Genomic DNA, 20,158 nt, shown 5'->3' on the forward strand with positions numbered 1-20,158 from the left:
CCATGAGTTCAAGCCCCGAGTCAGGCTCTGTGCTGACAGCTCGCAGCCTGGGGCCTGCTTCAGATTCTGTGTCTCCCTCTCTCTCTGCCCCTTCCCCGCTCATGCTCTGTCTCTCTCACTCTCAAAAATGAATAAATGTTAAAAAAATTTTTTTAATTTTTTAAAATAATAAATAAATAAATAAATAAACATTAAAAAAAAAGAAAAATGAGGAATTAGTAAAATGAGCAGAACTTCCTTTTCCTGTCATTCAGAAGACACTTTACCTAAGACCCTAACAGATATAAATTCATTCTAATCGTGTTCCCATTTCATTTCCACTGATTTTTTTTTTATTTTTTTTTTAACTTTTATTTATTTTTGAGACACAGAGAGACAGAGCATGAACTGGGGAGGAGCAGACAGAGAGGGAGACACAATCTGAAACAGGCTCCAGGCTCTGAGCTGTCAGCACAGAGCCCAAAGCGGGGCTCGAACTCACGGACCGTGAGATCATGACTTGAGCCGAAGTCAGACACTTAACTGACCAAGCCACCCAGGCGCCCCTCATTTCCACTGATTTTAATCTGGATACCAAAAGATGGGCAAAAGAGCTCAATACTTAGTTTTTGTGTGTGTGTGTGTGTTTAATTTATTGGGAGAGAAAGCGTGAGAGGGGCAGAGGGAGAGAGAGAATCTGAAGCAGGCTCCACACCAAGCATGGAGTCCAACTCGGGGTTCGATCTCACGACCCTGGGATCATGACCTGAGCCAAAATCAAAAAAAAGAGTCTGACACTCAACCAACTGAGCCACCCGGGTGCCCCTAAGATTTAGGTTTTGGGGGTTTTTTTAGTTTATTTTTTGTTTCTTTTAAGAATTTGGATTTTTTTTTTTTTAAGTTTATTTCTTTTGAGAGAGAGAGAGCGCGAGGGAGGGGAAGAGAGAGAATGGGAGACAGAGAGCCAAGCAGGCTCTGTGCTGACAGCTCAGAGCCTGGAGCCTGCTTCAGATTCTGTGTCTCCCTCCCTCTCTCTCTCTCTCTCTCTCTCTCTGCCCCTCCCCTGCTCACGCTCTGTCTCTGTCTCTCAAACATAAATAAACATTAAAAAAAATTTTTTTAATGTTTCCAGTCAAAAGTAATAGAGCAATCCATTGTTACCTTTTTTTTTTTTTATCTTTCAGAGTAATGTGTTTATAGCGTTTCCATGTTTTTCTGGGAAAGTAATAAAAGATTACATAATACTAATTTGGGAAAGTATCTCAACAGGACTTTTTATGGGGACTGATGTCAAAACACCACATTTCTTACTCTAGAATGCAGTTTGTGATGCTCTGTTATCTACAAAATGCAATTCTTAATAAAAACAACCTGACTTGCGGATCGAATGTTGCACAATATAAATTCACTAGTGCCTTTATACATAAAAACCTTGTAAACAAGTTGGCTACATGTGCTGAATTTATTTTGTTGGTGAACACATTTCAGTTTGTCTGTTTCAAAAAGTACTCAGGCTTGAGTTTTGGATACTCAACCTGCTATAAAAATCCATCCAATGACATTTTAGAAAACATTATTTTTAAACGGCTCGCTTTTATTTTTCTGTTGAAAGTACATACGTCTGGAGGGCTGTGATTTATGCTCGAAATTGACACCACGATCTGCATGCTTGAATAAACACCAAAGTTGCTTGAATTTTCTCCAGGGCCAAGCTAAATGAGATCTTGTGTTATCGGAGGTGACTCAGCTTAAGAAATGTGTGCGTCCTGATGGACTTCCCAGCTTTTCTTTCTGCCCCCGAAATACCTTTGATGGGTAACAAACCAAAGTACAATAAAAGGGACAAAAGGCAGCCCGTGGCCCTGTGCACAGCCAGTGTTCTCTGTCATTAGGAAGCAGAAATACAGCAAGCCTATCCGGAAAAACACAGTCTCTTGAGACACATTGCGGTCATAATTAGTAAACAGGAAAAGCAATAAAAAGACTTCCCATGGTTGGGGTCCCAGGTTAAGGAGGTCTTGGAAAGTAACTTCGTTTGCTGCAGAGAGATCTTTGTTCCTGGTGAAAGCAGATGGTAGTGACTAGCTTTCCGGGCCCTCCGGTCTCAGGGGCCCTGGAGTGTCATCGGAGTGGCCATTCTGTCATCATGGCGCTGGATTCCCAAGTGAGGCCAAGGGGTTGCATGCGTCAGGCATGGGGCCCGGTGCGGGGCAGCTTATCAGAGACAGAGGGGTGACGTGGCTGTTTCTAAATGGCCCGTTTCACCTTTACTTCGCTTTGGGCTAAATCCAGATAGCATTCATTACTTGCCTTGGAAAGATCCTTCCAGCTCCTAAGAGTTCACTCAAGGCGCTTAGAATACGATGTTCGCCCATGGCTCTTGAAACGTTTTGGCGAGAGAGATTCCCCCCCCCCCCCCACCTAAAATTTTTAAATTCGATATCCACCTTTTCAAAATGGACGAGACTTTTTTTAAAAAAACGTTTTTTAACGTTTATTCATTTTTGAGAGATGAAGAGAGACAGAGCGTGAGCCAGCGAGGGGCAGAGAGAGAGAGAGGGAGACACAGAATCCAAAACAGGGATTCAAACTCATGGACCGAGATCATGACCTGAGCCCAAGTCGGATGCTTAACCGACTGAGCCACCCAGGCGCCCCACAATGGACAAGACTTTTAAAAGAGGTACAGTTACCTTTTTTTAAGTTTTTATATTGTTACATTTTAATATTCATGTCACATGCTTCTCATAATCGTTGTGACGTGTTAGACTTATTCTTCATCGCCTATGAGAACACAGTCAAATTTTAGGGAAATAAAAAATGAAGATAGTACTAAGGAAGATAGTACTAAGTACTAAAAAAATGAAGATAGTACTAAGTTTTCCCAAAAGGAAAACAGAGGAGGGAAAAGAGAGAGAAATGAAGACATTTGGAGGCCAGACTGAGGCCATGTTACAGGCGCTCCAGAAGTGGAGAATGGGGCAAATGGCAGAGAGGCAGTACCTGAAGAAGTAAGGGGCAAGGACTTTTCCAGAACACAAGAAAGACATCAGATCTCAGACTGAAAGTACCCAGCTACTGAGCAACTTCAATGAAAATAAGCCATGAGACCGGTAATAGTGGGAATCTCTCAAAGGGTTGGAATTAGCATGACGCTCCAAGCGGATTTCAGTCTTGGCGATAATCCACACATTTTTAATAAGGAGATGGGATTTGTCCCCAGGGACGCCTGGGCGGCTCAGTGGGTCAAGCGTCCGACTCTGGCTCAGGTCACGATCTCACGGTTCGGGTGGTGGGTTCGAGCCCCACAGTGTAGAGCCTGCTTGGGATTCTCTCTCTTTCGCCCCTCTCTCTGCCCCTTTCCCCACGCACGCTTTCTCTCTTTGAAAATTGAATAAATAAGAGAACCCGACCAGACTTACACGTTGGGTTTCTAACTGGGAAACCGATCAGTTGGAAAGGCAGGCAGGGAGAGGTCTTTCGGGGAACAGCCGCTGGGATCGCCGCCTCCACCCCGGAGATGCCAGTGCTGGGGGCGAAGACAGAGCCGCACGGAAAGGTGCGTCGTGGAAAGTCTCGAAATAGATGGAGACGTCAGTCTCTGGCAGCGGCCGCCGGTGTTCTGACCACGGCGCCAGGTGCTTCGCCAGCAGTGGCTGATCTAAATCCCACGCCAGTCCCGAGAGCTGGGCCGTCGTGACGTCCCGATTTCTACGAATCGAAGGCGTAGAAAGAGTAAGGCAGTTGCTTGAGGATGAAGTCATGGGCTGGTAATCACGTTAGCTGACGCTCAGCCAATGCTCTTTACGACGCGGGCACTAAGAACTTGTCGTGGGCATGTGTTCAAGTCACTTAATCCTCACGAAAACCCTATCAGGCCGCCCTGGTTTATCCCCTTCTGCAGAGGAGGAAAACTAAAAAGCCCAGGTATGTTCAACAGGCCAGTGCTAGAGCTGGGATTTAAACTCCACCGGAACAGAGTTTATGCCCTTACATTTCATACTCTCGTGCCTACGGGGCGAGGAGAGGGAAGAGGTTAGGGAGTGATCTGCGTTTGAAGACGAGTTCAGGATGGACCAGGGCAGGACACTTCTAAGTAGGCTCCGTGCCCGACGTGGGGCTCCAACTCACGGCCCTGAGATCAAGAGTCACATGCTCCTCCTCCCCCTGCCAGGGACCCCAAGGCAGGACACGTTTGCGTGGGTCCTGGAGGACGCATAGGATCTTTCCGGAAGAAAGGGCATCCTGGCAAAAGACCAAACGGGAGCAGGGCTTGGTGGGGGGAATGGAAGTGTGGGCAGGAGGGAGGTGTCCCTTTGAGGGGAGGGTCTCTGAGGGCCTCTTACGTGCCTTTGATCTCAGGGTGTGAACACAAGAAGTAAGCCGCCCACTCTGTCCTCAGTTGCTTTCTCTGTTTCACTGAAAACACGCTCACGGTGCCTGGCACCTCGTCAGCCCCGATACACGTCAGTTATAATTATTTGTTGCACAGGTAAGTCTGGTTGCCCTTTACATTTCTGTATTAGGCACAAGACTTTGCTCCAGTGATGGAAACCCAGGTCAGAGAAACGTTTGGTTCTGCTGTTTTGTTTTGGAAGACGTCACATCACCCCGAAACTTCTAAGGGTCTAGCTTCGACTACTTTCGGGGACGGCCGGATCTCAGGGCTCGGAAACTGCCAAATCTCATCTCTGCTTCTCTCTGCCGGGACTCTAGGCTTTCAAACATCTACTGGGCTCGCGGTGGCCAGCCGCCAAAGAAGCTCCCATCTTTCCCACCCAGCCGGAAATCAGTAATGACTTTCCAGCTCTGGGTTTTCACAATTTTGGAGGGGGCTCTGATATAACGTGGCCAGGGAGGAAGGAGCCTTGCAGACCGGGGAGTAGCCACTCGACACGCAGGGTGTACGTGGAGGAGAGAGGGACAGCACCCCTTCCCAGAAGAGTGATGTGTCCTTCCAGGCACACAAAGCGACAGTTCACCCCCACTTCCCTCCCTCCCACAAAAAGTACGTCCCCGCACCCACACGGCGTTTTGCAGAGTGAACAGAATCAGTGTCCTTTGTTCAGCACGTCTGAATACCGTCACCGGACTCCCAGTGCGCGCGTGCCTGTGGAAAACTTGTTTTTCTCTCTGGAATCTTTTATTTATTTATTTATTTATTTATTTATTTATTTTTTTTATTTTATTTATTTATTTTTTTTTTAATTTTTTTTTTTCAACCTTTATTTATTTTTGGGACAGAGAGAGACAGAGCATGAACGGGGGAGGGGCAGAGAGAGAGGGAGACACAGAATCGGAAACAGGCTCCAGGCTCTGAGCCATCAGCCCAGAGCCTGACGCGGGGCTCGAACTCACGGACCGCGAGATCGTGACCTGGCTGAAGTCGGACGCTTAACCGACTGCGCCACCCAGGCGCCCCTCTCTGGAATCTTTTAACAACTTCTCTCTGTCCCTATTGTTCTGAAATTTCCTACCGATGTAACTTGGCACAGGCCAATTTTCACCTACTTTTCTGGGAACTTAGTGGGCCTCGCTATGGTAACCAATGTTCTTTAGAGTTCTTGAACGTGCTCTTGGAGGATTTCCTCCACTGTTTCCTCTGTTCTCTTTGGAACTCCTGGGACTGAGATACTGCACCTCCAAGGCTGGCCCTCTGGTGTTCTGGTGATTTCTCTGTTCTTTTCCATCTCTGTCATTGGGCTCTGCCACACCTGTATTCCTAACTCTTTGGCTGTAATTTTCGTTCTGTTCCTAATTTTTTTTTTTTAACATTTATTTATTTTTGAGAGACAGAGCAGGGGCAGAGAGAGAGGGAGACACAGACTCTGAAGCAGGCTCCGGGCTCTGAGCAGTCAGCACAGAGCCCGACGCGGGGCTCGAACCCACGAACCGCGAGATGGTGACCTGAGCCGAAGCCGGACGCTTAACCGACTGAGCCCCCCCAGGCGCCCCAACTGTTTCTAATTTCATTGGTGTTTTCATAATTCGAGTTCCAAGGGCTGTTTCATAGGTCTGTGCATCACTTGACACAGAAAAGAAGGTTGGAACTTGTCAAAGCATCTCCACGTGCAGAACGAGGAAGAAGATTCCTTTCAGATGGTGCGTTTTCATTCACAGTATCAGGTCCAGCTCAAGAAGGTAGTTTCAACCTCACACAGTGAGTAGCTTAAACCAAGACGCGGTCGTGTAATTGCCAAAGTGTTGATTTTACTGGCTTGCGTGCGGTCAACACTGCATTTTGGACCAAAGGAAACATCACCTTTGGAAGTAACGGAAATGAGAAAGGTGGGTTTGTGAGTTCGAGCCCAGCATCGGACTCTGTGCTGACAGCACGGAGCCTGCTTGGGATTCTCTCTCTCTCTCTCTCTCTCTCTCTCTCTCTCTCTCTGTCCCTTCCTCACCCTCACCCCCCCTCCCCAAAAAAAGAATTCCTTCTGGGGAAACCTGACTCAGGTGATACTTGTCTTATTCTGGGAAAAGCTCTTCCGTGTGAGCTTGTAGACGTTTGCCGATAGATCTGAATGCCCTGGCACGTGAGGTTATTGAAAGGATGAATTTAAGGAATAATCCAAGCTGTTACAATCCCTTCTCCTTAGGATCAGACTATCACTTCTGATAGTTCACATCAAAGTACATGGACTTCCACGAGATACATTTTATGGCTCAAACAAATACTTCTTGTGAATAATGCTTACTGTTCAGCTCTGTTGAAGGTGGCGACCGTCTTTACGAAAGGTTTTATTCATTCGACCTTTTTCTTAACCCCAAATTTCAAAGAGGACAGGAACACAGTTCAGCGGTACCGAAAGTGTTCATAACCTCAAGGCCGAATTCAACTTTGGGAAGAGGGGATTGAAAGGGAGTGTGAAAGGAAGGAGAGATCGGAAGTTGGTGGTGTGTAACATGGGGAGGCAGGGGGGACCTCAGGCCTCCTCGCCTCCGACCGAGTTTCAGCAACTCTCGCCCCTCTCGTGTAGACCAGAGCTACCCGGTCCTTCCACGCCCCGAGCTTTGGGGTCCGCTGTGGCGAAGTCGGGCGGCGTCTCCGCTCTGCCCTCGCCGGTGTAGATTCGGCTCAATGGGCTTTCCTCTCGTTTTAGTTCGAAGGAACACAGAGTAAGTGTGTGTTCAGTCTGCCCCACTCACCTGGAAGCGGGCAGGATTTCGTCCACCTTTTTTGAACCAGGGATATTTCTGAGCCAGGCCCTGTGCTAGCTCCCAGGGATGCAGACGTGGGCAGCAAAGCCCCTGCCCTCAGGGAGCCCGTGGTCCAGCGGTAGACGGACATGCATATAAAGTATTACGAGGCTTGGGGCGCCTGGGTGGCTCAGTCGGTTAGGCGGCCGACTTCGGCTCAGGTCATGATCTCCCGGTCCGTGAGTTCGAGCCCCGCGTCGGGCTCTGTGCTGACAGCTCAGAGCCTGGAGCCTGCTTCATATTCTGTGTCTCCCTCTCTCTGACCCTCCCCTGTTCATGCTCTGTCTCTCCCTGTCTCAAAAATAAATAAACGTTAAAAAAAAAAAAAAGTATTACGAGGCTTCAGGCCCCTGAAATGACACATGAACAGGTGTATCAGGAGGGGCTTGTCTTTCAGCTGGTCCTGAATGGAAACCCTTTTCGACCAGCTTACACAGATGGAGCGGGAGTGGGGTTTTTATTTTATTTATTCATTTTTTGAACGTTTATTTATTTTTGAGACAGAGCATGAACGGGGGAGGGGCAGAGAGAGAGGGAGACACAGAATCTGAAACAGGCTCCAGGCTCTGAGCGGTCAGCACAGAGCCCGACGCGGGGCTCGAACCCACGGAGGGAGTGGGGTTTTTAAAGAATGATATGAGTGCAGGGGTGCCTGGGTGGCTCAGCTCAGGTCATGATCTCACGGTTTGTGGGTTCAAGCCCCGTATCCGGCTCACTGCTGTCAGCGCGGAGCCCGCTTCGGATCCTCTGTCCCTCTCTCTCTTTGCGCCCTCCCCTACTTGTGCTCTCTCTCTCAGAAATAAACATTAAAAAAAAAAAAAATCCCCAGGGGCGCCTGGGTGGCTCAGTTGGATAAGCGTCTGACTTGGGCTCAGTTGACCCCAATGATCTCGCCGTTGGTGAGTTCGAGTCCCGCGTCAGGCTCTGTGCTGACAGCTCGGAGCCTGGAGCCTGCTTGGGATTCTGTGCCTCCCTCTCTCTCTGTTCCTCCCCCACTTGCTCTCTCTCTCTCAAAAATAAATAAAGATAAAGAAATTCATTTAAAAAATTTTTTTAAGTAAAATATATGTTAAAAAAAAAATCCCTGTCTTTGTAAAAACCTCGCTGGACACCTTAATTAACATTTCAGGACTTGCCCTCTCTTGCCCCTACACTTCCTGCCCCACTTCTTAGCCTGCTTTCTTTTCCCTTCTCAGCTCCTATCACCATTTATTATTTTCCTTGTTGATATGACGTACTGTCTGTTCCCTACTAAAACGTACCCTCAAGAGAGCAGGGATTTTTCCTTTCGTGTTTCACGGCGTGTCCTGAGCACACGGAATAGTGCCTGACTTAGTGAATATTTATTCACTTATTTTCAAAAATCGATTTCTTTTTAAGTCATCTCTACGCCCAGTGTGGGACTTGAACTCACGACCCCGAGATCCAGAGTCGCGTGCTCTTTTGACCAAGCCGGCCGGGCGCCCTGATCAGTGAATATTTACTGAATGAATGAGAGTCTGGTCTAGCTTCCCTCTGTAGTCTGCCTTCTCCTCCTCCTCCTTCTTGCTTTCCTCAGCATCTGACGGTAAATTGCCGGGTCAGTTCTGGAGCTCTGTGATAAATTCCAAATTCTCGGCCCAAGGACTCTGAGTGACCCAGTTTGAGACAGGTTTCGACCTCAAGACTCATCAGCTATGGCCTCTGGGGAGGAACCATATGTATAACACACTTCTCTGTGGTAGGGGTCAGTTCTCAGAGGATCAGAGCTGGACAGATGGCCCCAAATGGCTCTGTGGATGTGAAGAAGCAAGCTAAAATTTATCCAGAAAGTGGTAGCTGCCATCTCAATTTTCTTTTTTTTTTTTTAAATTTTTTTTTCAACGTTTATTTATTTTTGGGACAGAGAGAGACAGAGCATGAACGGGGGAGGGGCAGAGAGAGAGGGAGACACAGAATCGGAAACAGGCTCCAGGCTCTGAGCCATCAGCCCAGAGCCCGACGCGGGGCTCGAACTCACGGACCGCGAGATCGTGACCTGGCTGAAGTCGGACGCTTAACCGATTGCGCCACCCAGGCGCCCCCCATCTCAATTTTCTTAAACCCAAAACAAAACAAAAAAGCCCTTTGTATTTTTTTTTTTTTTTTATATATATATATAACAAAAAAAGACAAGAGACAAGAGTCAGGGCTGCCTCACGGAGACGGAAACAGAGAGAAGCCGTCTGGCAGCTTTTCCCTTCTTCCTTCCACTCACTCAACAACCACTGAGCTTCCTTGCTTGGAGCTGTGCCGGTCCCTCGCGAGGTGAGCGAACAAGACAGAAGGGAGGCCTCCCTCCTGGAGCTTGCACTCCAATCAGGGAGAAAAAAATGAATAATTAACTCATTAATTAGCAGCACGATTACCAATGTGAATTAATGACAAGACGACTTAATTATTTACCAGGACTCCAAAGGTAAAAACAGGGTATTATAAAGACGAAGGGCATGAGATGTCACCCAGCCTGGGGCCTCAGGGAAGGCTTTTTCTGCTGGGACCTCAAAGGTAAGTAGGAGTTAGCCAGGCAAAGGGGAGAATATTCTAGAAAGAAGAAATGGGCCGTGCAAAGGCCCTGAGGCACATTCAAGTAAACAAGGGGAGTCCAGAGAGGCTGGAGGGGTGTGAAGAGGGTGAGAGGAGGCGGAAGTGGTGGGCGGGGCCTCCAGGAGCAGTGGGGAGCATTACTTCGAAGGCCCCTAAACTGGGGAGCTGCTTCAAGTCACAAGCAGTTTAGGAAGGTCACCCTGGAGCTTGGGCTAAATGTGCTGACACGGAAAAACATTCAAGACAGATTCTTTTTTTTTTTTTTTTTTTCTCAACGTTTATTTATTTTTGGGACAGAGAGAGACAGAGCATGAACAGGGGAGGGACAGAGAGAGAGGGAGACACAGAATCCGAAACAGGCTCCAGGCTCTGAGCCATCAGCCCAGAGCCTGACGCGGGGCTCGAACTCACGGACCGCGAGATGGTGACCTGAGCTGAAGTCGGACGCTTAACCGACTGCGCCACCCAGGAGCCCCCAAGACAGATTCTTAAAGAAGAAAGGCAGTTGGCCAAGTGAAACACACAAAGCTTTCCCAGCAGACAAAACACGCGTCTGAGTGAAAACATACAGTCGAAGGTCTGAAAGGCCACACCCCTCATCAAGAGCAGAATTTGCCTGCTCAGGGTGCCACCGACTTGGGACTTGGGACATTTAACATTGCTTTGGGCTCAGTTTTACTTGAATTTTTACAGCAAGAGTAAATGTCTGTATGATGTATTTACTTAAACAAAAAGATAGATGTCGTTTTCATGAAAGCAAATAAACAAATATGTTGGGTTTGTTTTTTATTTTTTTCCTTCCAGAAGCAGACCCCAAGATGAAGCTTCTTGTGCAGGTGATTTATTAAGAAAGGACCCCCAAGAGAAAGAAACCGGTAAGGGAAACAGGACAGGGCCAGGGAAGAGGGCGAACAGGGATGTGATTTCAGACAAAATCCTGAAGGGGGCGGGGGTAACATCTGCTTGATCCCCCTGGGCATTGGGGGGTTCTAGAGGGGAGGTCACGGTCTCTGCCGTTGTCCTGCCCTGAAGCATTGGAGTGGGGCTTTCCTTTCGGCTCTGATCCCTCACGGGCTAAAGCACATGGGGGTAGGGAATGGGGCCAGGCCAGGAACTTAAACTCTCCAGTTTTTCCAGCTCCCCTCCCAGGACAAAGTGGCTGCAGCAGAGTCCAGGCTTCTGTAGACGGCTCCCCCTACCCCTGGGGTGGGGGTGGGGGGGTGAGCACTGGACACTGAATCACCCGCATGCAAACAAGGGAGGTGCATATAGAAATGGTAAAAGGGATCCAAGGGAATCTGGGCTAAGCAGAAGTGTCCACTAGGATATTAATTAAAAAATAAATTAATGGTGGGGGCGCCTGGGTGGCTCGGTAGGTTAAGCCTCCAACTTCGCCTCAGGTCACGATCTCATAGTTTGTGAGTTTGAGCCCCGCATTGGGCTCTCTGCTGTCAGCGAAGAACCCGCTTCAGGTTCCATGTCCCCCTCTCTCTCTGCCCCTCCCCCGCACACGCACCAGTTGGTACAAAAGAATGTACCCCGTCCCTAGCCATTTTTGCTTTGCCTCAGGAGACCTAGGTTACCAGAGATACTCTGTGCATATACAAGCATACATTTATATTTATATTTATACTTATATTTATATATTTTCTACTCCTTTTTTTTTTTAGTTATATTGGGAGAGAGAGTGGGGGAGGGGCAGAGAGAGAGAGGGAGAGAGAGAATCTCAAGCAGGCTCTGCATTTTCAGCACGGAGGCCAACATGGGGCTCGGACTCAAACCGGGAGATCAAGACCTGAGCTGAAATCAAGAGTCGGGCGCTTAACTGACTGAGCCACCTAGGCGCCCCTCTATTTCCTACCCAGTTTAAAAAACAAAACAAACTAATAGAACAATGTATGTTGCCTAACTGGAATTAAAAACTTAAAAACAGGATTCTCTGTCTCCTCTCTCTGTCGCTTCCTTGCTGGTGCTTTCTCTCTCAAAATAAATAAACAGACATTTAAAATAAAATAAAAATGTAAGGGCATTTGGGTGGCTCAGTTGGTTAAGCATCTGACTCTGCTTGGGTCATGATCCCATGGTTCATGGGTTTGAGCCCCACATCGGGCTCTGTGCGGATAGCTCAGAGCCTGGAGTCTGCTTTGGATTCTGTGTCTCCCTCTCTCCCTGCCCCTTCCCCCACTCATTCCCTCTCTCTCTCTCTCTCTCTCTCTCCTCTCTCTCTCTCTCAAAAATGATATTTATTCCAAAGCAGGCTCCAGGCTCTGAGCTGTAGCACAGAGCTGGACGCAGGGCTCGAACTCACCAACCACAAGATCATGACCTGAGCCGAAGTCAGATGCTTAACTGACTGAGCCACCCAGGTGTCCCTTAAGACTTTAATGTAAGTAATCTCTACACCCAACATGGGCTTAAACCTACAACTCCAAGGTCAAGAGTCCCCTGCCAGCCAGCTGGCTGAGCCTGCCCGCTGCCCCTATGCAGTTAAAATTTTTAAATAGATATTAGCCAATGGCCTTCTACAGGCCTGGTCCTAACTTACGCACCCACCAAAAATTATGAAAATCCTGACAATTTATTTAACTCAGATAAGGGCATCTTCTGTAGAAGTCTCTTACCTCTCTCTGGTGCTTCTGTCTTCCTGAGCATTGAAACAAAAAGCAGATTAGAGTTTATGAAAAGGAAAAGAAAGAATTTTAGGTATAAGATGATTCACTGGAAGTAACACGTATGTTTTTATTCATTATTTTTTTTTTTAATTTTAGGGAGAAGGAGAGCATGAGTGGGGGAGAGGGGCAGAGGGAGACAGATTGAGAGAGAGAGAGAGAGAGAGAGAGAGAGAGAGAATGAATCCCAAGCAGGCTCCACGCTCAGTGCAGAGACTGACAGGGGGTTCGATCCCAGGACCCGGGGATCATGACCTAAACCAAAATCAAGAGTTGGAACGTTCAACCGACGGAGCCACCCAGGCGCCCCAGCATGTTTGTTTTCAAAAAGCAGCCCCCTGCAGTATGGCGAGCAGGTAGAGAGAGCCACCGTAGCTGGGGAGACCTGAGGATAAGAACCAACACTGAGATCGCCAAAGCGGAGAGGTGGCCTGAGCCCGCGTCCTGCGTGGCATTGTGGAGTCATCATCAGCCAGCCCAGAAGCTCTCCCTACCCCTACACCGTCTCTGATATGAGATGATAAACATCCTTTTTGCTTAAGCCAGTTTGAGTTGGGATTCCCGTTCTGTGCTACAGCACGCATTGTGACCGATTGGTGCTGGTGCCATCAACTGCCCCTCCTCGTTCCACGGTCTTCACAGGTACGTTGCTGAATTTGGATCAATGTGTGAAACGCATTTACTATGCTCTCCCTGGGCATACATGCTGTTAGGATGATGTCCGGCAGACAGATGGCTGAGAGGTGTAACGCCCCCAGCTGATGCCCCGGAGAGACTCTGTCTTGACTGTAACATGCAAGACCCTGGCCTTCTGAGTATGAAAGGACATGGTGAAGGCAGGAAACTGTTCTCAAACAGAGAAGGCCCTTGACCCACCCTGATACTTACAAGCACTTTGAGCACATGATGGGATGTCAAAATTCTGTGGCCATCTTGCACTGTGGTTGCTTCTTTTAATCCTTTCAAGGTTGCTATCCAGAATTTCGAGAACGAATCACTACATTACAATGCTGCGAGCTAACAACGGAGGTTCAAAGAGCTCAGTGTCAGACCTTGGCCTTGAACTCAGACCTGTCTGCCTCCAAAATCCGGCCTCTTTTCAGCTGGAGGCGCAAATTCTCCGGTTGAACAACATAAAATAATGATAGAATGGTCAGAGTTTTCTAAAGTAGACTGGTTGTACTGGTCTGCCCAGAACTCCTTCCTTATTCTTTTGGGGGAGAAAATGTTCCCTTATTTTCATTTTTATTTTTTATAAGGAACTGTTCTTTGTGGTTTGACCAATACTAATTCTAGCCTACCTGTTCTTGGTGACAGAGGTGGGCATGGCCATGTCCTGCCCAACAGGGTATCCTATTTGCCTAATCTCAGTGACTGGATCAGAGAAAGAACAGATACTTTCTCTAACTGAGTCAAATAGAGTCCGCCTGAGATATTTTTTCCTCCAGAGCTTTTGGAGAAAATTATCTTTTTTCCTAAAATTGTAAGCGAAGTCTTGGACTGTTGGAGGCCATCATCCTTCTCACACAGAGCACCTGTGAAACAAGAGAAATGGAAGATGTGATCTGAGATCCTGGATCCACGATACCTGAAGTCAGCAGTGTTATATTTTGAGTTGCCTAATGTTTTTCTTCTGCTTCTTTGATCTAGGCTTCTGCCTCTTTTAAGAGAATCAGTCCTATCATACTTCACAGCCTCCCGTACTGACACACGTGCTCTTTGGATCTCTCACATCCATGCAGAACTCAGGGTCAATACTACACTTGCTTGAGAACTTTAAGATCCCCCTCATTTTACACAAGTACGGTGTAAACGGGTGAGTGGGATTCTGACCCCTCGAGGGTTCCTTTGGAGCACAAGATCACACACCAGACTATGAAAATAAAAGACCTTTGGTTTTCCTTTAGGGTAGAGCAAAAGGAACCGAGTGCCAGTCAGAAAGATGATCTAAGACTGGGGTGGATGTGGGGGGGGCGGCGGGGAGGGGAGTTTACAATCAATGGCCTGTAGGGTTAGTCGCACAGGTTTTGGGGTTAGTGACTTGGTCTGAATCCTATCTCTATCATGTAATCTCCGTGTGGTCCCGGGCAACTCACTTTCCCTGTCTAAGCCTCAGTTTTCCCAACTGCAAAATTGGCTAATAGTGGCAATCCTAAAATTTGTTCTGAGGATTAATAAAATAATACACATAATCCCAAATCAAACTAGCTTTAATCATAAAAAAAGAATTTCTTGGCTCATCTACCTGAAAAGTCCAGGAGGAACAGCTTCAGGCATAGTTGGATCTAGTGGCTCAAATATTGTCATCAGAAACAATTTTGTAGCTCTGCTTTCTTTTGCTCTGGCTCCATTCCCAAACAAGCCATGCTAAATCGCTCTACTTTTTTTTTTTTCTTAATGTTTAATTTAATTCATTAATTTATGTATTTATTTTGAGAAAGCACGAGCGGGAGAGGGGCAGAGAGAGAGGGGCAGTGGATCTGAAGCGGGCTCTGTGCTGACAGCACTGAGCCCAATGTGGGGCCTGAACTCACAAACCATGAGATCGTGACCTGAGCTGAAGTGGGACGTTCAAACGACTGAGTCACCCAGGTGCCCCTAAATCACGCTACTTTTCACCACAGCTATGACCCTAGTCCAAAACATCACGATTTCTAGCTTGATGATGGCAACAGCCTCCTAACTGGTCTCCCTTCTTCCCACACCCCTGCCTCTCACTCCAAGCCTCATCTCCACAGAATGATCTTTTAAAAATGCGAAGCCTGTGTGTGACTCCTCTGCTCGAAACCTTCTACGAGCTTCTCCGAATAAGATCCAAACCCCTCTCCGTGGCCTGCCTGGCCCCTCAAACTCCACCCTCTGTCTGACTCCCTGAAGGTTCTTGCTTTTTCACTCCATTGCACTGGGCTTCTCGTTGTTCCTCAGGCTGGGGGTGTTCCTCTGCCAGGACCTCACCCCTACGCCTTGCTGCCTTACTTCATTGGTAATTCAACTCCCTTGATCTCATCTCTCCTAGGTCTCCACCCCCAGGATTCCAAGTCCAGTAGAAGGAAGAGCGCCTGCTTGCCCACCAGTGGGAACCCAAGTCCAGGGCTGGCTTTCATTGGCCAAAGGGCACATCCCTCAACCAATCACTGTGGCCAAAGGGGTGAGATTCTCCGATTGGTTAGGCTCAAGTCACATGCCCATCTGGAGCTCAAGGAAGTGTGGGCTGAGCGGACAAAGACAGTTCCCCTGAGAAAAATTGAGGTCCTGTTACCGGAAGGGTGAAATAATGCTGGGCAGCAAAAATAACACGTGTATTTTTCGGTTTGCTCAGAGCCTGACATGTAAGAAATGTTGGGGAAAAAAAAAGAAAGAAAAGAAAAGAAAAAACCGAGTTGCACTGCCTGCAAGAACACCCAGGGGTCCCCTTCATCAACATTCACTCATTTAACAAAATTTTATGGGTATCACTTAATTCCAGAGTCCAAAAGGACTCTGCTACTCTCTTGATTTAAAATGATAATGTAAGGGTGCCTGGGTGCCTCAGTCAGTTGGGGGTCTGACTCTTGATTTTGGCTCAGGTCATGATCCCAGGGTCGTGGGATTGAGTCCCACATCGGGTCCCCACTGAGTATGAAGCCTGCTTAAGACTCTCTCTCTCCCTCTACCCCTCTCCCCCGCTCATGCTCTCTCTCTCTCTCTCACTCTCTCTAAAATAAAAAGAAAATTAAAAATGGGGGGCCCCTGGGTGGCTCAGTCAGTTGAACATCCAACTTTGGTTCAGGTCATGATCTCACGGTTCATGGGTTTGAGCCCCACATGGGGCTCTGTGCTCTCAGTGCAGAGCCCGCTTCGAATCCTCTGTCCCCCTCTCTCTCTGCACCTCCCCCGCTCACGCTCTCTCTCTCTCTCCCAAAAATAAACATTAAACAAAAATTAAATGGCATAATGTAATTGGTGATACGTCTTTTCTAGAACAGTGCCTACCATTCATTCAACAATATTGATTGGGCTTTGATTTAGCATTGGAGAGGAGCTCAGCTCACAACTGTGAATACCATAGGTGACCCCTCTCCTCCTGGGGCTTGTACATTCTAGTAGAAAGGAGACAGTCAAAAAGAACAGTTTGAATGGAGACCAAAGCCACTCATAAGGCTGATACCTTAGGGTGAAAAATCGAGTGACGTGGGCCTCTTCTTTACTGAATAGCCTTTTGTACCTTTGGAATTGTATACTTTTATTAATAATTTTAAACAACATTGATTCATTATCTTTAGAAGTAATGCCATCCATTAAGTGGGTAAAGTAAAAAGTCTGGCAACGCTAAATGACCCGGAGGATGTGGAACAACCGAACCTCTCATGCACTGACAGTGAGGACGTAAAATGCTACAACCACTTTAGAGGACTATTTGGCAGTTCTTACAAGAGTAAATCTACAACTACCCTATGACCCAGCAATTTCACTTTTTTAAAAAATTATTTTAATGTTTGTTTTTTTTTTTTTGAGAGACAGAGCGCAAGCAGGGGAGGGGCAGAGAGGGAAGGAGACACAGAATCCGAAGCAGGCTCCAGGCTCCTAGCTGTCAGCACAGAGCCTGATGTGGGGCTCAAACCCACGAACCATAAGATCATGATCTGAGCTGAAGTCAGCTGCGTAACCAACTGAGCCACCCAGGTGCCCCTATTTTATTTTATTTTATTTTATTTTATTTATTTTTATTTTTGAGAGAGAGAGAGAGAGAGAGCAGGGGAGGGTCGGAGAGAGAGGGAGATACCGAATCTGAAGCAGGCTCCAGGCTCTGACCTGTCAGCACAGAGCTCGATGTGGGGCTCGAACTCACGAACTGTGAGATCATGACCTGAGCTGAAGTCAGATGCTTAATTGACTGAGCCACCCAGGCGCCCCTATTTTATTTTATTTTAATGTTTATTTATTTTTGAGAGAGAGAGACAGAGTGCAAGAGGGGAAGGGGCAGAGAGAGAGGGAAACACAGAATGTGAAGCAGGCTCCAGGCTCTGAGCTGTCAGCACAGAGCCCAACGCAGGACTCGAACCCACCAACCACAAGATGGTGACCTGAGCCAAAGTAGGACGCTCAACCTACAGAGCCCCCCAGGGGCCCCCAGCAATTCCTTCCACTCTTTTATCCAAGATAAATAAAACCTCAGGTCCACAAAAAGATTTGTGTAAGAATATTGATAGGGGCACCTGGGTGGCTCAGTCAGTTGAGCCCCTGACTCTTGGTTTCAGCTCAGGTCATGATCTCACAGTTTTGTGAGTTTGAGCCTCCAGTCGGGTTCTGTCCTGGCAGTGCAGAGCCTGCTTGGGATTCTCTCTCTCTTCCTCTCTCTCTGCCTCTCCCCTGCTCACGCTGTCTCTGTCTCTCTCAAAATAAATAAGTAAACTTAAAAAAATAATAATATTGGGGTGCCTGGATGGCTCAGTTGGTTGAGCGTCTGACTTTGGCTCAGGTCATGATCTTGCCGTCTGTGGGTTCCAGCCCTGCGTCAGGCTCTGTGCTGACAGTTCAGAGCCTACATCCTGCTTTGGATTCTGTGTCTCTCTCTCTGCCCCTCCCCCACTCAGACTCTGTCTCTCTCTCTCTCTCTCTCTCAAAATAATAAATACACATTTAAAAAATTAAAAAAATAATAATATTGATAGTTGATATAACCCTAAGCTGAAAACAATACAAATGTCCATCAAGAGAAAAATGGTTAAACAAGTTATATTATAGTTATACAATGAACTACTCATCAGTTTCAATTTTTAAAAATTACTAACACATACAACAATATGGATGACTCTCAAAAAGAGAAGAAAAAGTGATATGGGTGAATCTCGAGAAGATTATGCTGAGTGAAAGAAGCTAGACTCAAAAAAACATATTGTATGCTTTAATTTATATTCTTCTGGATAGAACAGGCAAAACTTACCTGTTGTCAGAGAAGGGAGTCCAGTGGTTGCCTGGGGTGGGGTGCGTGGGATTCATTGGGTAGGAACTCTTAGAACTTTCTCTGGGGCTGGAGATGTTCTGTCTTGATAGAGATGTGGGTTACAGGGGTGTTTTCATTTCTGGGAACTCGTGGAACTGCACGTGTAAGTTCTGTCTGTGCATTTCATCCAATGTAAACGATAACTCCTTAAAAAAAAAGTATTTGAATAGGGAAGTTACCGTATACTAGGGAAATGTATACAGGGTATACCGTATACCGTATACAGGGTAACTCCTGGAGGGTATGGGGGTGTGGGCGAACTGGGGGTAGCGTAGAGATCACGGAAGGTCTGCACCAGAAAGTGAGATTTCAAAGCCCCTAGGGGGACGTCAAATTGTCCCGATGAAGCAGGATAAGGGAGGGGCGACCTCAACACATAAATGTTAGCGTTTGATCTGTGGAGACCTTCCAAAAACAAGTATCTAACGTTCATTTTGTACCTGCCGCTTTATATTGGTGTTTTCGCACTTAATCTCATAGTGACCCTTCCACATCAGCATTTTGGCTCCCACTTTACAAGTGAGGAAACTGAGATTCAGGGAGGGGGTCGTCGAAGGGCTTCCTGAAGACCAACAACCAGGACGTGGTGTCAGGGCTGCTTCCTCGGTGTCAGTTTCCCTGAAACATAACCTGAAACAGTAACCGCAGACGCTCCAGGTCGGGAGGACTGGAGCAAAGGAATGTCCTAGGGAACAAAAGAAGGGCTGGGCTGGCGCGCTCGCACCTCCCATCTCCCCAGGCGCCGGCTCCCAGGTCTCCGGAGAAAGCGGGGTGGGGGCGGGAGCGCGGAAGGCTGGCTCCACTCCGCTGAGTCAGCGGCTCTCGAGACCCAGGCGGGCGGCTCTGGAACAAAGGGAGTCCGCGTGGGGCTGGTGGGGGGTTGGGGGGCCAGGGCGGGGGAGAAGGAGCCGGGCCGGAGCCGGGGGAGAGAGGCGGGGAGCGGCGGGGCCCACGCAGAGTGGGGCGGGGCGTGCCCCTGAGAGTAGGGGCGGAGAGGCGGGGCCCATGCAGAGTAGGGCGGGGCCTGCGCCTAAGAGTAGGGGCGGAGAGGCGGGGCCCATGCAGAGTGGGGCGGAGCCTGATTCGGAGAGTGGGGCGGAGGGGCGGGGCCCATGCAGAGTAGGGCGGGGCCTGATTCTGAGAGTGGGGGCGGAGGGGCGGGGCCCGAGCTCGCAGGGGCGGGGAGCCGCGGGGTCCCGCAGGGTCCCCTACCGCAGGAACGCGGCCGCTGGAGAGAGCCGAGCGGTGGGGAACGGGCCAAGGGGCGCCGGATGGGCTCCCCGAACCTGCGCGCCGCCCGCTCCGCAGCCCCGCCCGTCCCCAGTGTGCTCAGGCCCGAGGCTCCACCGCTAGGGGCTGGGTCCTGGACCGAGTCCTTCTCCTGCGTGGTCCTGTTTCCTCTTCTGTGAATTGACGATGACAGGTCTTGTTTTGCCGGGTGTTGGGAGAGTGGGTTGCGAGAACGGAAGTGAGGAGGAGGGCTTGCTGTCATCTCCTTAACAGACGTCTATTTTGTACTTGCTAGGAAGAACTGTCTTAATAACTGTACTAACACTTCACTCACACATTTCCATTTATTGCACGAAACAATCCATAAACTAGGTAATATTATCACCCCCATTTTACAGCTGAGAAAAATGAAGCTCACACGCGCTTATGTGGCATGCCCACATGAAGACAAGTAAGTGGCAAGCAGCAGGACTTAAACCTTGGGTCTCACTTCACATTTTTGGAGTCTTTCTCACCCTAAGGTTCATGCTCT

At 48.2% G+C, this 20,158-nt stretch overlaps 1 long non-coding RNA gene across 1 annotated transcript; it reads right to left on the reverse strand.

Annotated features, from left to right (window-relative positions):
- Positions 1–13,346: 13,346 nt before the first annotated feature.
- On the reverse strand, positions 13,347–19,273 carry LOC123597503. Its single transcript, XR_006712145.1, has 3 exons — positions 18,837–19,273; positions 18,337–18,542; positions 13,347–13,931 (listed from the first exon to the last, which is right to left on the reverse strand). It is a non-coding gene; the product is annotated as an uncharacterized LOC123597503 (long non-coding RNA).
- Between the last annotated feature and the right edge of the window lie 885 nt (positions 19,274–20,158).

The sequence above is a fragment of the Leopardus geoffroyi genome, chromosome C1, assembly GCF_018350155.1.
Source record: "Leopardus geoffroyi isolate Oge1 chromosome C1, O.geoffroyi_Oge1_pat1.0, whole genome shotgun sequence".
Taxonomy (NCBI): Eukaryota; Metazoa; Chordata; class Mammalia; order Carnivora; family Felidae; genus Leopardus; species Leopardus geoffroyi.